This window comes from Poecilia formosa, unplaced genomic scaffold (assembly GCF_000485575.1).
Source record: "Poecilia formosa unplaced genomic scaffold, Poecilia_formosa-5.1.2 Scaffold19, whole genome shotgun sequence".
NCBI classification, from domain to species: domain Eukaryota; kingdom Metazoa; phylum Chordata; class Actinopteri; order Cyprinodontiformes; family Poeciliidae; genus Poecilia; species Poecilia formosa.
Genome location: NW_006799958.1, coordinates 2,483,538 through 2,499,339, shown reverse-complemented (window position 1 = coordinate 2,499,339; position 15,802 = coordinate 2,483,538). Strand labels below are relative to the sequence as shown.

At 41.5% G+C, this 15,802-nt stretch overlaps 1 protein-coding gene and 1 long non-coding RNA gene across 2 annotated transcripts in view; one reads left to right on the top strand and one right to left on the bottom strand.

Moving 5' to 3' along the window:
- The window catches only part of klf7b (Kruppel like factor 7b), a 79,823-nt gene that overhangs the window by 22,920 nt on the left and 41,101 nt on the right, over positions 1–15,802 (top strand). The window lies entirely within an intron of this gene.
- Positions 8,618–15,802, bottom strand: part of LOC103134790 (uncharacterized) — a 17,699-nt gene continuing 10,514 nt past the window's right edge. Inside the window, exon 4 of the long non-coding RNA XR_475864.2 lies at positions 8,618–10,783. This is a non-coding gene — a long non-coding RNA (uncharacterized LOC103134790). The remainder of the gene's footprint in view (positions 10,784–15,802) is intronic.

Sequence of the window (15,802 nt, the reverse complement as noted above, 5' to 3'; positions counted from 1 at the left end):
CTTGTGGTGTCTGCGAACGACGCGTGGGTGATAAAATCGGCCTCGTCGTTCAGAGCAGCAGCCATTTAAACTAAATGATTGTCACTAACAATAAGCTCATTTAACCGAGTGAGAAATGACCGACGAGCGACAGTTCAACAAATAACTGCAGGGTGAGCTAATGAGCTCTCCGCCACCGTGGCACAGCGGAGAGCTGTTGGAGTTAAAGCCGGGAGAATAAAAAAATAAAATAAAACTTAAAAACGGGGATTCATCACCTTCTGTTTTATTTATCGGTCGGTTTTGACCTGATTCGCTTTAGTGATGAATGGTTTGGTTTATGTTTACATCTGTCGGGTAAAGGTCCTGATGGAGAGGAACACTGTCAAAAAAAAACTTCAACCTCGTCAGTCCGTACTTGACGTTTTTCAGAATGAATGAACTTTATTAATCCCAGAGGGAAATTAACAAAATACGAGAAGATCTGATGTTTGCTGTGGAAGCCATTTTAGCTTTCTTCTTACTGAAACAGGAACGCTGACCTTACCTGGATCTGGGTCCCTTTCTGACATTGTCGATGAGTTGTTGGATTTCGGTTGCGCCATGGCGACCCGCCCACGATTGCGAAGGTTCGCCAGCGTGCCTGTTTTCTCCAATCACGGATAATGGCTCTCACTGTGGATCACTGCCTTCCCAAAGCCTTAGAAATGTCTTTGCAACTCTGTCTAGATTAATCAGTGTCAGTGACTTTGATTGTTTTTTGTTTTTATTTTTTTAACCCAAGTTTTTTCTGGCACTAGAGGCTTTGGGCAAAGAGAGAGAGAGGAGGGAAGACATGTAGCCGAGGTCCAAAAGTCGGGGATTGAACCCCAGACAGACTAATACCCTCCATCTGCTCTGCCTCTGCTCAATGCACCACTCCTGTTTCTTAGGTTTCTTAAAGGGGCGGTGTCATGTAATATCTGGTGGAACTGCTGAGCTACTTCTGAGTAAACAGGATAATTTATTAGTATTGTTGTGACATGCTGAAGGCTGCGTGTTGGAAAGAGTAGAAACTTCTTAAAGAGACGGAGCCTCAATTTCAGGTTTTAAATTGCAACGTCAAATTTCTTTTATGCTTGATATAGCATTTATATAACAACTCAAGATTCTTCATCATGTTATAAAACGGCATTATGTTCCTGGAAAGTATATAACATGACATTGGATCTGGATGTCCTGCTTTTAAGATCTTTCAGCCTACATCATGTTGTCAGATGGGTTCTGTTTAAGCAGACTTTAAATTGTATTTACATCAGCAATGTCTCTCTGGTATTAAATACAACATATTTAAGTGTGACAGGAGCAAAAACTGCTCTGTGTAAGTATTTTCATGTTTTTAATTTTGTTACCCGGTTGATTTTTAAAGTCAAAGTCGAGAGTTTTGCCATTTCGTTTGACCTTTTTCAGAATACTTTAGGGGTCTGCCACGCGCTCAAAGCGAGAACCGAACTGTTACGGTTTGGTATCATGAACCTCTTCCATGCTCCATGGTGCTTCCCCCCCGCTGGGCCCGGGAGCGCACAGAGGGGACCCCCCGACGAGCGCCACAACCTCTAACCTCTGGAGCTCGCGTGTCCCTGCTCGCTCAGTCAGAAGAAAGGCTACCAAATTGGGTAGCTGTGGTGTAAATGGCTTATATACCAGAGCTTGGCATCTTCAAAGTCGGCCACTCGGGGAGCAGCGGGGGGGCAGATGGGGAGCAGCGGTCACAGAATTAGGATTACAGCGTGAAAGTTGGTACTAAATCTATGCGAAACACTCGCCCTGCCCTCCGACAGCATCCACAGGAACGTAGGTGGCACAGCCTGATGCTTTCTCTTCTTTTCCATGACACCACCACAGGATGAAAAAAAAAATACCCATGAACCCGGTCACGCAATGCAGAGCGCCCTCCCCCCTTCAGCGCCCCTCGCAGTGGGACGGGAAGGTAAAGGCCACGCTCGGCACAGCTTGACTGAACTTAAAGTGGCTTCTTCTTTACTCACGCACACACACACACACACACACACACACACACGCACACACATGCACACACACGTGGACTCGGTAATAGATGGGTTGGCATATTGTTGCACGCTGAAGAAAATGCAGCAGTGCTATCAGCATCTTTTCCAAAAGCAGGACTAAAATGCAGCTCTACCTGCTGACAGCAGCCGATACCTGGAGGAGAGGGGGGGGGGAACTCACCTCGGACTGCGAGGCGAAGCAAAGCTGGAACAGACATCAGCTGCAAATTAGCATGTTTATCATGATTTGAGCAGGTGCTGCAGACACACTGCGGTGTGACTTAGTTACACCTAGAAACGCACGAAGACGACTACAGCCTCTCACCCCCCACCAGCCTGTGAGTTTGGATGGAGGAGAGGACGGAGTTTCTTTTCTTTTCTTTGGACATATAGGATCTTGCTGTCTCATCTCTGGCTGCTTGGCAGGAACGCAGGTTTATATGTCAGCGCTATCATAATGTTCCGCCTCTCCGGGTTCATCGAGTTCAGTGCACCAGTCCTGCGCGCGGTGGGCGGACAGACTGCGTGTCTCTGTGGCACTGGGCCTCTGTGCTTGCTCTGGCTGCGTTTTTGAAATCTTTATTGGACGCAGATATATTATTTAATGTGATATCGATTCATTCCTTCGAAGCATTGATTCGGCTCCTTGTGTTTTTTTTTTTTTTTTTGCAAGTTGAGTCGCATAATGCAGCACAACGTTGTTGCAGATTTAGATTTATGCATCATGTAAACGTTCAGCTGAAGCCAGGTGTTTACATGGACCGTATAAAAGACAAATAGGCGTTCTTCTCCATCCCCTGATGATAAATCAAATGGATTATTTCTTGTTCTAGGTCAAATGGGATGGGAATGTTAGAAATATCTCGGTTGGCTAAATGTTATTACATGTTAGCATGATAAGCAAGTCTTTTAATCCTCCAGAAAAACTCAAAATTGGTCCCAAAATGGCTCCTGCAGAAAATCATTTGAATGTTTATCTACTTCAGACCTGAAATATTCTTATTAGTTCAAAACTATACTTTTTTTTATTCATTTTTGTGTTTTATTCTCATATTTTCTATATTTTTATGCAGTTTTTGTTTAAAGAGAACCTCATAATTTATCAAGAAATATACAGAGTTGCGTGTATAAGATTTGTCCCAACAACTATTATTGTCTTCATATATATTTCAACAAAATATACAGCTAACTATTAGTTAAATATGTAATTTTGTGGAAACAATGTTATATTTCAACACCAGAGCGTTGGGTGAAACCTTAAAGTACATCATAAGGGAGTTTTAATGTCCACCGGGTGTGGTGGTTTGATGAGAAGCGAGGTGGCAACTTAATAATTGAAAATCAAAAAGTGTCTGGCTTATGTTTTTTTTTAAACTATTTTGTTTGCATACATTGTAAAAATATAAACATTTACACAGCTGTGCCATATATAGAGGCTGTAGTCCTCAATGCCGTGCGGAATAAAGGTCACTAGTGCCACAAAAAGTCTTTATAATGAAAAATGATTTGTGCACTGTGGACTCCTGGTTTTCATAAGTGACAGTGATAAGTTAATATCCGTGCATATTTGAGATTACCTCTAAAAACTTGCTCATATAACTGCATATTTTAATATGAAACACCAAAAATAGGTCATTGTACCTAAATACGCACAGCAGAAACTGCCTGGTTGCTACAGCAGAAGCTAGCAGGAGGATCTTCCTTAACACAACTCAGCCAATCAACATCAAGGAAAATTACTGCCGCTTTTGGATTGGCTGTTTTGTAAATGTCAGCCAATAAGTTTCAAATAAGATTGCGCTGAGATATTTCAGCTTCCCAAGCTGCATATTCTTTCAAATATGTTACATACTGTTTTCGAAAAAATATCCAAATAGGCGAATTATTTTGTTCCACAGACAAACCCATTAATGGGTTAATCCTTGGACACCAAACAGGTGGGAGTTCGCTGCGATTTCCTGACCATGACGGTGTGATGGCAGCTCTCCGCTGAAAAAGACAGGAACTGATAAGGAACGCCCTTATCAGTTCAGGGAATGTCCAGTTCAGATCATTTTAAGGGCATTTTCCTCTCTCAAGCTTTTTATCCCTGTGACATTCCCTTCACATATAAGCACTCCACTTCCAGCAGCATTTTCTGCTTGTATATAACTAAGGTTTAAACTGTTTGTCCTCGAATAAAAGGACGACTTGCAGTCGTTTTCCTTTAGGTGTTTCCCAAAGCGACGACGTCAAACCTGTGGGCGAGTGGCGGCTCCGCGGCCTATTGATCCGGTCCAAAGCGGAGCCGCGGACGCGTTTCAGGCCCGGTCCCGCGGAGCCTCGGCCCCGACAGACTGGGGGGGGAGGGGGAGACAAATGAGACAGTGTCAATATTGAAACAGACTAATGGGCTAATGAAGGTGGAGAGTTCTGCCTAATGTTCCCAACAGAGCTCCTAGCAAAACCATTAAAGCACTTTTTATATGAGTAGACAGGCACAATGCAGTAACTCGATTTATAGGGGTACTTTCATGGTCAATTAGGGTGGGAGAGAGAGGAGAGAGGTCTGATAGGGGAGGCTGGACGTGTGTGTGTGTGTGTGTGTAATGTGAGCATATTAGTTTTAGACAGTGTTGCACCAGCTTTCAACCGTATTGTCCTGAGCTGCACCGGTTATGATCGCGTCAGTACAATCAGCATGTAGATGGATTGGAAACAAGGGCAATAAAGCAGCTGCCAGTCAAACGCCATTAGGCGCGCCTTACTGCGTGGAGACACGAGACTAACTGGACACTGCGAGAGCGAGTGACATACATCAGTTCAAATGATCACCTGGGAATCCTCCACACCTCAGCAATTCAGGCTGAATAATAAAGCTTGACGGTATTTTTATGAAAAATGAGCTCCCCGTGGATCCATCCCTTCACCTTCTTTATTGCCTTTTACACAGCTGGCTGCAGGTGTGACCGAGTGTCCTTTCATCTTTAAAAAAAATCTCCAGATGACTCCCCTCCCCCCGCAACCCCCAGGCCACCATGGCTCTTAAATCAAGCGACAAACATCAGGCCAGCGAAGATGAGTCTCGACGCACACAAAATTAAATAGTTATTGATCTCGGGGAGAAAAAATAAAAAATAAAAAAAAACGTGTGACATTTCAGAAGTGATGATGTTTTGGCTTTTGAGAGATTGGCGTCTGTTTCGCCATCAGCAGGCGAACCGGCGGGAGTCGTTGGAGAAGTTTTTTTTTCATGTCGATTCAGTTTTTGACGTTCAGACGAGCTTTTTGTGACGACGTAATCTCGTAGTTTAAAATAACAAAAAAAAGTCAGCTTTAAATTTAAGTGTTTCTTTTGTGGTAAAAACAATTAAAATTATTGTTTTTTTTTATTTCACCCAGGTATTTTTAACACCTTTATTTTTATTTGCAAAATCTCGTCTCATCAGTATGGGAAAACGATTAAACTGTGACGCTGAGGCCTATTTCTCACTCTTCATAATAAGAAAGACAATGGAACATGCCATTTACGTAAAGTTTGTTAATCTGAAAGGTCTCATCTAGTCCAGAGGACTCCAAAGCTCTTCACGCTACATTCATTCATCCATTCACACACCGACGCTGTGTGAATGTGTGTGTGTGGCTGCAATTAAATGCAATCCATCTGAAGTTGTCTGTATCTACAGTTGGAAATAATAAAGTTTAAAATAATCCAGAGCCCAAATCTTTTGGGCCTGTTATTCTGGGATTTGAACCCAGGACCTTCCTGCTGCAGGGCAGCAGTGTTTCCACCTGTTCCTCCATTCAGCACCAATTATGAGACAGAACAGCTGAAACTATGATTTAACACAAGCACTCACTGTGTTTGCTTTTACATGGTTTCTAACGATGAGCATCCACAGGGGAAGGTGGGATATTTTCAGAGCTCAACCCACATCACAGACCATGGTGTGTGTCTTTAATTGGATTGATGACAACAGTAGCAGGTGCCTTGACTTGAACTGTGGTTCCTGTAACTAAATCCTCTCTTTGAGCCACATTTGGTTCTTTGCACACGGACCATTTACAGAATCAAATGATGGATGATGTGCAACTTATCAATGATGCCAATGTGTTGGATGGACTGAAATCACCAGTGGATGATCCTGAATCACATCATCTGATGTGACTCCTCATGTGACTCTAGACTCCAAATTACATCAGTGAATCCTTTCAGTTTTTTCAAAAAACCGCAAAAATCAAAAAAACAAAAAAACCCCAAAATTTTTCTCAGATTTTACTGCAAATTTTCTCAAAATTGGTCAAAGACATTGAGTTTAAGTGACTGCTGCCTCAGCCTTACTTGATCTCAAGTTATAGTCTCCAATTGTTACGGCAAGTAATAAAAAGTCACGTTTAAAATCATACATTAGAGCAAAGATCATAGAAATACCTTACAAATATTTCTAAATCCTTAATTTCAACTGCAAAAACCACTAAACAATCACAAAATCTTGGAGGAACATCTACTTATTGATATCTTAGCAGTTTAATTGGTTTTATCAATACATTCTGGGACAACCGGCCCTTTAAGAACATTCAGGCTTTTGATTTGGCCCAAAATGAAAATGGGTTTGACACACCTGTCTTACCGCATCCAACCCCAATTTTAACCATGTCAAACATCACACAGCAGACCATCAAGTTAAACCTGACCTTATCACACACTCATTCTTATCCAAATCAGCATAATAACCTCTGCTTTAGTAAGAGATCAACCCGTGTTAAAATGCAAATTCCATCATATAAAAACCTGAACTTTAAAAGCTTTATGCTTTGGAGTGCCGGATTTCCCTCTGGTTCTTGATTCCTTTTTTTTTTTTTTTTTTTCTGGTTCTTGATTCCTTTTTTTTTCTTTTTTTTTGATCGCTCCATAATGACATGCCATAGAAGATGAATTCTGTTTAACAGCCACTGATCACTCTAAAAAAAAATAAAAAATCAGTTTGATCCAGGAAACCCTCACATCCTGTGTGCAATTACACATGAGATTCACAGCACATACTGTTCTCATTACAAGGTGGTCATGAACTTGTGGTAGAGCTATTAAATGCTCCGTGCAGACCGTCAGTAATTGATCTCACACACACACACACACACACACACACACACACACACATATCCTCCGGAAAAAAAACCTGTGCTCAGTCATGGCTTTCTAAAAATATCTACTATCTTAAAAGCTAAGCATTCTGTTATTTCCCACTTGGCCTCTGTGAGCTTTAAAGTGAAGTGTAACCCACCATGAGCATCACTTTTCAGCTTGGAGAGCTGCTTCTCCAACACAGCTTGGTTTCCTTCGCAAGTATGAACCCGTGTTCCCCATCTGAGGCCGGACATTTTGGATTTGGGTTTGACTCATGCTAACATCCCTAAAAAAAGTAACCAGCCATTCTTAAAGAGACTAATTTTATAACTTTATATGATAATGTAGACATTCAAACAGACAACTATTTGCTAAATCCAGATTTGAGGTAAATTAATTTCACACAGGAGGCTAATCGTGATTAACCCTCCGTCTCCGATGGTGTAAGTATCAGCCTTTTAAATCTTCCGCAGCCCTCTCTGTTCGACATAAAACGCAGCACGACTCGTGAGCGCACCTTTCTAACACAAACAGCTTCTGAGTGGAACATATGCTGCTCCCTGTTTCACACACTCAGACACACTCAACCTCTGCACCGTCTATGTTGCAGTACTGCTGTTTCCCTCAGGGAGTTGTTGCGGCAGTCAGCGGAGGATATTTTTGGTGGTGAGGGGGAGAAAAAAAAAAGAAGAAAAAAACCCATATCAGGTGCTGTGGTACAGTTTTCCCTTCTTTTGCTCCTGACGATGCGTTCGCGGAGTGAAACAGCTCAGTGGTTTGAGCTGCAGCTTAGTAAAACCAGGTTACTGATTCAGTGAAACTAGCTGGGATGAATCAGAACAAAAATAAGCGTGGGGTTTGGGATGGCTTGCTTCAAGCTATATTTAAAACTTATGACTCAGAGTGGCTTAAAATGCAAATACCACGATTATTGCAATACACTGCTAAAAATATTCAGAGGAATGGAGTGGAGAAGTGGGAAAATCCACATGTGAGCGTTGAGTTGTGTCCACCAGATATTGGGTCACCAGTTGGGTCACCAGCTTTGGTGAAGTGCCTGTGTCGGGTTATTTACTCTACAGACGTGCTACCTCTGATAACATTTGTTTGAGAAATAATTGCCTTAAAACGCACGAAGATGATGATGCAGGAAGCTATCGTAGGCGTAATGGTGCGTTCACACCAAACGCGTTTTGAGCGTCAGGCGCACCTGGTTTACTTCCAACGTCTATGTGGAGCGTCGGACGCGCTCGACGTGTCAAACGCTACAAATGGTTCAAATCGCGCCGCGCTAGACGCTTGAAACTCGCCGCAGCGGCCCTCGATGCGCCTCCACATAGTCTTTGAATGTAAAGATGCGTTTGGTGTGAACGAACCATCAGTTGGCGCACAAAAAAAATCCATCTCAAATTATTTTCTTTGATAGAAACCCCTGGTTCTTCACTGCTCCATGTGTTTTTTTTTTATATGTGATTATTGGCTGTTATGGTGGTTCTGTGGAGTCCCACTGCCTTTGGAATGGCTTTGCTAGCTTTTTACATTACAAATAAAGTGTTCTTGAGTTATTCAGATCGTGAAATCGTTGAAATTCTTCAGGGTGTTTTTGCACCTGGTAGTTCCGTAGTTTCGTTTCAGTTGAAGACCAAAATCACAACCTTTGTTACATTTTCAGGTCGTGTCGTTCACCTTCTCTCTGCACCATATCAAACAGACCAAAACAATTGGAAAACCTGTTCCCCTCCTCGCCTGTGGTGGCGCTGCACCAAAAACCACTGAGGGAAACGACACAAAAACCTCTGAGCGTTCAACTTCCTTCTTAACGGAATGTAAAGAAAAACGGAGTGGCGCCAGATTTCACTGGCCAGCACTAGGCTGTTTGTTTTGGTTGTATTTACCCAGAATGCCGTGCGCTACAGTTCGTAGAGCGGTCTTTGTTCTGCTTGGCATTCAAACTGTGCCAGAGTTTTTTCTTTTTTTTTAGTTCACATCAGAGTTTGATTACACATTCACACCTCCCAAAACGAACCAGGCTTTTCCTAGAAAAACAAACCAGAGTTTGAGCAGGTGGTATTCCGATCAGACCAGGTTGTCATCAATGGAGAAAAAAAAATGGTTTATCAAATGGAGTAATTTTCACACAACGCAAGGTTGGATAACATTTCCACCCCCAAAAAATAAATTCATTGTTTGAGAAGAGGTTTCTGTATTTACTCTGATTTTAATTCATAATATGAAACATCTAAATCTGTAATCTGTTTTAGATTTGAATCAACCAGCCGGGATATTGAGGGTTTATTTATTTTTTTCTTGTGCTTCGCCAATTGAGGAGACGTGATTAAGTAATTGTCAAAAACTCCATAACTCTCAGCAGGTTGCAACGGTTTTAAATGAAGTCACAGTCGGAGCAGGCAAGTTTTTATAAAGTAATAAGTGAGCAGCCAAGAAAAACTAATGTAATGGGTTTTGTGATGAGAACAGTAGGACTTCTGTCATTCTTAAACCCTCTTTTAGGTTGTTTTTTTTTTGATTACCCAAAGCGCTCTCTCCCCTGCAGCCTTTTTTAAATGTCAGCGAGTGAATTTGTGAATCAGCAGCCGACTCCATGCTGCTCCATCGTCGTTGTTTACGTTCATCTCATCTCTGTCTTCCGTCATGGATCCGCGCGGAGCTTTTATCAAGCCACTCGGCACAAGCGTCTCTTTACCTCTTCACATTTACTTTCATCAAAGCACCGGAGTCAACGACTTTTAGGCGCTCAAGTGGTAAATGTTTAGTTTTTACTCTGTGACTCTCGAACTGTGATGTTAATGGAAGTGAGCTAAAGCACTGAGAGAGAGAGAGAGAGAGAGAGAGAATGGAGGACCGAGCGTCCGAAATAGCCTGGGTGATGAAACCTAGTAGGAAGAGAAAAGGAGGGGGCGGTGGGAGGGGATTTATCCGGTGATTTACCCTCAAATTAAACGGGAGCTGACTTTAATGATCCCAGCAGGGATGGCAGAAATTTAAATTAGCAAAGACAACAGAGGAAAAAGTGAGACGGAAGTTAATGAAGGATTTTATTGTAACATTTAAACATTTTTTAAGGGAAGTATAGAGCAAGGATAGAAAAAAAAGAACCAAAGACGGCTTATTAATTACCAAAAGCTGATTTGAATTTTATTTTTTTCCTTTACAAGAAAAAAAAATAAAACACTAAGAAGCACTTGTTTTTAGCAAAAGTTAGTTTATCTCCATTTGGTTTTTTGGCAAGGAAAGTAAAGTATTAAAATAAAACAAGAGCAAACCAGACCAACAAATGATACGACTGTGGGGTAACTGAACCGAACCAGCCAGTATTTAGCTGTGGGAGAGAATGATACTGAGAAAGCGAAGGAAAGTACCGAGTTAACCAGGCAACACACTAAATAAACAGGAAGTGATGTAAAAACCAGCCATGCAAATGTAAAAACAAAGCAGAAAATGACTGAGCTTGAGTAACAGAGCATGTTGGTTTGTGTTCAGCTGCCATCTGTGTGTGTGTGTGTGCGCGCGTGTGCGTGTGTGTTTGTGTGTGTGTGTGTGTGTGTGTGGACAATAAGCCCATCGTTTTTTTCCAGCCTGGGCATTAGTCTCATGGTGGAGGAAGGACGGGCCGTCCGACATGACGGATGACCTGCAGACAGACAGAAGGAGAGTCGCCTCATTAACAGAAAGCACAACAGACAGAGCAGCAGATGATTCTGCCGCAGATTTCAGTCTTTCCATTCCAGCCAATTAATGAAATGACGAGGACACACACTCATGCGCACGCACACACACACACAGTCACCCAGACGGAGGGAGACGGGGAAAGGCCAAAACCCCGGTTAAGCGGTATTAAATTATTCCACGAATTAAAAGGCTGTACCTGCCGTGTCGGAGCGCTGTGTGTATTTGGGTGTGTAGGTCTGTGTGATTAAGCTGGTAATTAATTTTATGTCCTCGTATTTAATTATCACGGACAGTAAAAATGGTGTGTGTATGTGTGTGTGTGTGTGTGTGTTTGGTTGACAGAGGGAGAGAAAGATGGATTTTTCTGGTTAGTGCCTGTTGCAAAGCATAACAATTTAAATCGACACGCCGTGTAAGCTCTGTAACGTCGTCGGAGACGTAATTTGCTTTGCAGAGAGAAAGGGTTTGCTTTACTTTTTCCTGTATCCAGTGTGTGTCCCGGTTTTTACCGAGGACATTTTTCAGCCTCTGAGCTCTGTTTCTGCCCGAAGAGCCGACTAAATCACTCCAAGGAGCTCATTATTTACACAGCATACATTGCTGCTTCTCGTCCACTGTGTGTTTGTTTCTGTGTCCAATCACATCTCGGTTCTCACCACCTTTCTTTTTCACTTCTTTCCCCTCCCAATAACATACGCAGAAATGTAAATTTTATCACGGTAGAACCGCACACTTTAGTATTTTTGACTGGAATTTAACATCGTCGCCTTCATGCAAAATATGTGTGGAAAAATCTGGCAGAGCACATCACCCGGAAACCCTGCTTACTGAAACATGGTAGTGGCAGCATCATGCTCTGTGACTGATTTTGTTGAGCACCAACATAGAAGCTGGTGAGACTTGATCAGACATGGTATATTTGGACTGCCCAGTCAAAGTCCAAACCTACTGTAAGCTTTTGGTAGCTTTTGAAATGTATTTTTACAAGCCAACAGAGATGTTGTTTTTTTTGTTTGTTTGTTTTTTTTTACATAAATAGCCATAAATGTCAGCCCTTTGCTGTAATTGAAGCAAAATGTGTTTGACTTTTCTTTATGAAGTATTAATGTATAATTTTAGATCTGTAAGTTTTTGACGTTTTGCTCAAAACGTATTATCTTCATGTAAGTTCTTCACCTCATAATCATGTGCTACTTTAGTCACAACAAAAACAAAATCCCAATACAGTAACAAAATGTTAGAAAGTTAAAAATGTTTGAGCATTTATGGAAGAAACTAAATGCCAAAACACTGCCTCCCCCTCCTCCTCTTTTCTGTCACCTCTCAGCAGAGATATTTCCAGGGTCGGGGTGGGGGGGGGTTTGTTTGGTCTGCCTGACCTCCATCTGACTGGTGTTTGTGCATGTTATAATCCAGCTCCTGCCAATGACCCTGGCGTATCAGCAGCCGGCCCAGACTGTGCAGCCTATAGATAAATCTGCGGCGCTGTCCTTGGTGCTGAAGAAGCAGATGGCTCTGCAGCAAGGCTCCTCTCTTTGCCCTGGCCCTCTGTCAGCTCGCTCTCTGATTTACGGTGCTATAAAAAGTTTTCTGAACATCTTCCGTGTTTTCGTTTTGCTCTGGCTGCTCCTCAGCTTGGTTTAAAATTCACTGCCCACTGGTTTCCCAGAGGAGTTATAGTTAGCATTCGCTGTAGTCTGACCCAAGAATCATTCAGAAAGCAAAAGACACGTAAAACATTTTATTTTCAAGTATTTTTGTATTTTTTTTTTAAGTCTGATTGAAATAGATGGTCCCTGCATCCTCTGAATAACTTTAGGTTATGAATTCATCTGACAAATTTCACCTAATTTAACACATGAACATGGAATCATAAAAGCACAGACCATGTTGCTACTGTTTTGAACTGCTATTGATTATTTTTGAATATTACTAAGTGTAAATACTTCGTTAAACATGTAAAAACACATTAGTAGAGCAAAGAAAATAGACAAACACTTGTTAATATTGACTTTATGAATGAATAAAACAGGATATAATGTTAATCTGAGTTTGGCAAAAGTCCTGGTATTGAGCCATTGATTGATTGATTGATTAATTGATTGACTGAGGTGTTGACATTCCTCTCTGTGGACACTAGCCACCAACTAGCAAGCGCTCTTTTTGATACTATAAGCAGTTGCACTCCTCAGATATACAGTTATATTCAATAATTTATCGTATTCAATCTGAAGAGGCTCCTTTTGCAAATTTAAAGCACCATTTAAAAACAACCTTTGCTGCATTATAAATTAGTTTTTTATTGGTCTGATGTAAAATTTGTCTTTATTAGCTGTAAGCTGACAGTCGTCGCAGCAGAAACGAAGGGTTAAAAAACACCAGTGTAGTTAAACTGCATGATGGTGTTTCTCTTCATGAATGGAGTTACTGGAACAAGTGAACTTTCCAGTGATATTCAGTGTTGAACGGGCCTGCGCTGCTTCATTTACTGTCTGTCAAGAAACTGATTTGCGGAAAACAGTAGAAATCTCCTCTGTATTTCTTTAAAACATGCTTTTTTTGTTATTATTGCTGTTTTTTTTGTTTTTGTCTTGTTCTCGTGATGTAACCTTTTTATTTTCTTCGTCTGCTGTGTCCTTGACTTGGAGGATTATTGTTCCTGTTGGCACAAAAATCAAACGCGATTTCAAACGTCTGAGTTTCGCACAGACACACATTAGCAGTCCTAAGTGGGCAGGTTGAGTTGAAGAAACTCAGGTGGACAGCAGAGTGGACTAAGAGGTATGAATTAGGCTTTAGCATGTTGCTGTGCTATTCTATAACCATCATATGCTGGAAAATAATAGATCCATCCTTGCTGGAAGGCAGCAGCACTAACAGCTTTTGCTACTAGACTTTAACATTTACTATAAAGTCCCCAGTTATAGTTTTTCTTTTCTTTTACTCAATACCTGTAAATATGTTGCATTTTGTCTGTGAACATAAGTGAGAATTTTACATGGAGGCAATAGTGAAAAAACTTTAGATTTGTTGCATAGTTAGAAGCCCTTTTATTGTTAAATTTGTTTCGGTGTCACCGTCTGAAAAAATGTGGTTTGGCTCTCCGGAACGTTCAGCGACATCGAGTTGAAGTGATTTGTTTGTCGAGTCGTGGACTAACCTCAGATATGTGATGTTGGTCCAAATGTCACGATTTAACTTGGGAAGACTGTTTTTTATGTGATAGCTTGAGCAGATGTCTCTGAGCCGGGGGATAAGAGGACAGGAACGCATGAAAGAAGAAAAGAGCCGGACGAGGTGAAAGACCAGGAGGGGGAAGAAGAAGTATTGGTGACCTTTAATTTTTGAGTGAGGAAGGAAGGAGTGGTGTGTGTGTGTGTGTGTGTGTGTGTGTGTGTGTGTGTGTGCGTGTGTGTGTGTGTGTGTGTGTGTGTGTGTGCGCGTGTGTGTGTGAAGGTTTATTGAGGTGAGAAAGCTCAAAGGCAGGAAGAGATGGAGAGAATAGAGAGACGACAGGAAGAAAGGGGGAGAGCGAAAGCAGTTACACAGCAGGAGGGTCTGAGTGCTCTCCTCCATCAGAGACTGTTGATTAAAATTTAATTGGCTGAGGCTAGAGGTCAAAGGTGAAACTGTGTGTGCGTGTGAGCAATAAAAGCCCAAATCCGTCTGTCTTCATGCACTCAGTCACTCCTCTGCAGTCTCTCTCTCATTGGCTAATTGCTCTTTCCTTCTTTTTCATGTGGAGGTCGCCACTTCTAATTGGCTCTCTGGTATCTCTCCAATTAGAAGTCCTAATTTTAGATGAAGTGTTGACTCACTCCTGTAGGTGGCATGTGAGAAACAGGTCCAGCTTCAGCAGGTTTTTAATTCAGCAAGTTGGATGCAGAGAAATAAACTGTGTGCTTTGAGAAAATAATAATAAAAAAACACTTAAATGCTAAATTTCTGGAATAGCAATACAATCTTCATCTCGGAGAGGAATGATGTCATCGTAGACGCTCGGTCTAAATGTGCATCTGAAAAATTAGAATGTAAAGTCTATGCTTATGTGAGAAATTGGTGAACTATAAGAGCAACACAATACAATTTAATAATTTTCGAGGTGAAATGGTTGAGTTGAAAACAACACTGGCAAACAAAAGCACAGTTGTGTAAATTAATCTGAATAATATACATGTAAGTAAGTTTTAGAAAATTAAATTTCAGGTCGCAGACGATAGATTTTGGAAGAAATAGACGAGAAGAAAATTATTTCATGTTCTCAAAGTTTTCAAAATAGAGCTGTCGTTAAATCGAAATTAGTCGCAACAGTTTAAAATGATTTAAATTTGATATTTCAGATTAATTTCTGATTTCTCTTTTTCTTAATGAAGCTTAAGCAAGGCTTTAAACATCTAACGTATGTATGCTGTTCATGCTAATGAGGTTTATTATTTGACTTTTGGCATTTAATAAATTACTAGTTACCATAGTAGATGCAGATGAGGCACCATGAGCATTTTTTTTTTTCAGGATCGATTCAGTTATAAACAAAAAATAAAAGTTTTATAGTTTCAGTTATAAAACTTTTATTTCACATTTGCAAACACAAAGCGACATCAAGCTGACTTTAGTGCTGTCGACCAGTAATCATGTTCAGACGTCTCCTAAAGACTTTCCTTCATGTTTTTGCCAACATTCACAGTCCGGCGGACGACAGACATAAAGCATGTGTGCGCTCGCCACCGCCCTCACGCCGGGGCGCGTCCAGCCGGTCCAGACTAATCTCCCAGATAAAAGTCTGAGCGGATGTTTTCGTGTCGCTACATTCTTCCGTCAGGTCTCGTCTCCATTAACCTCCTTTTTTATTGAAGCCTCCTCCTGCTTTTCAAATCAGGCCTCCCAGGACTCTCCGTTTTATCACGCTGTGTTTTCAATCAGCGCAGAGTGAGAGGAGAGCTGAACGCACCGGGAGCGCGCGCGCGCACACACACACACACAC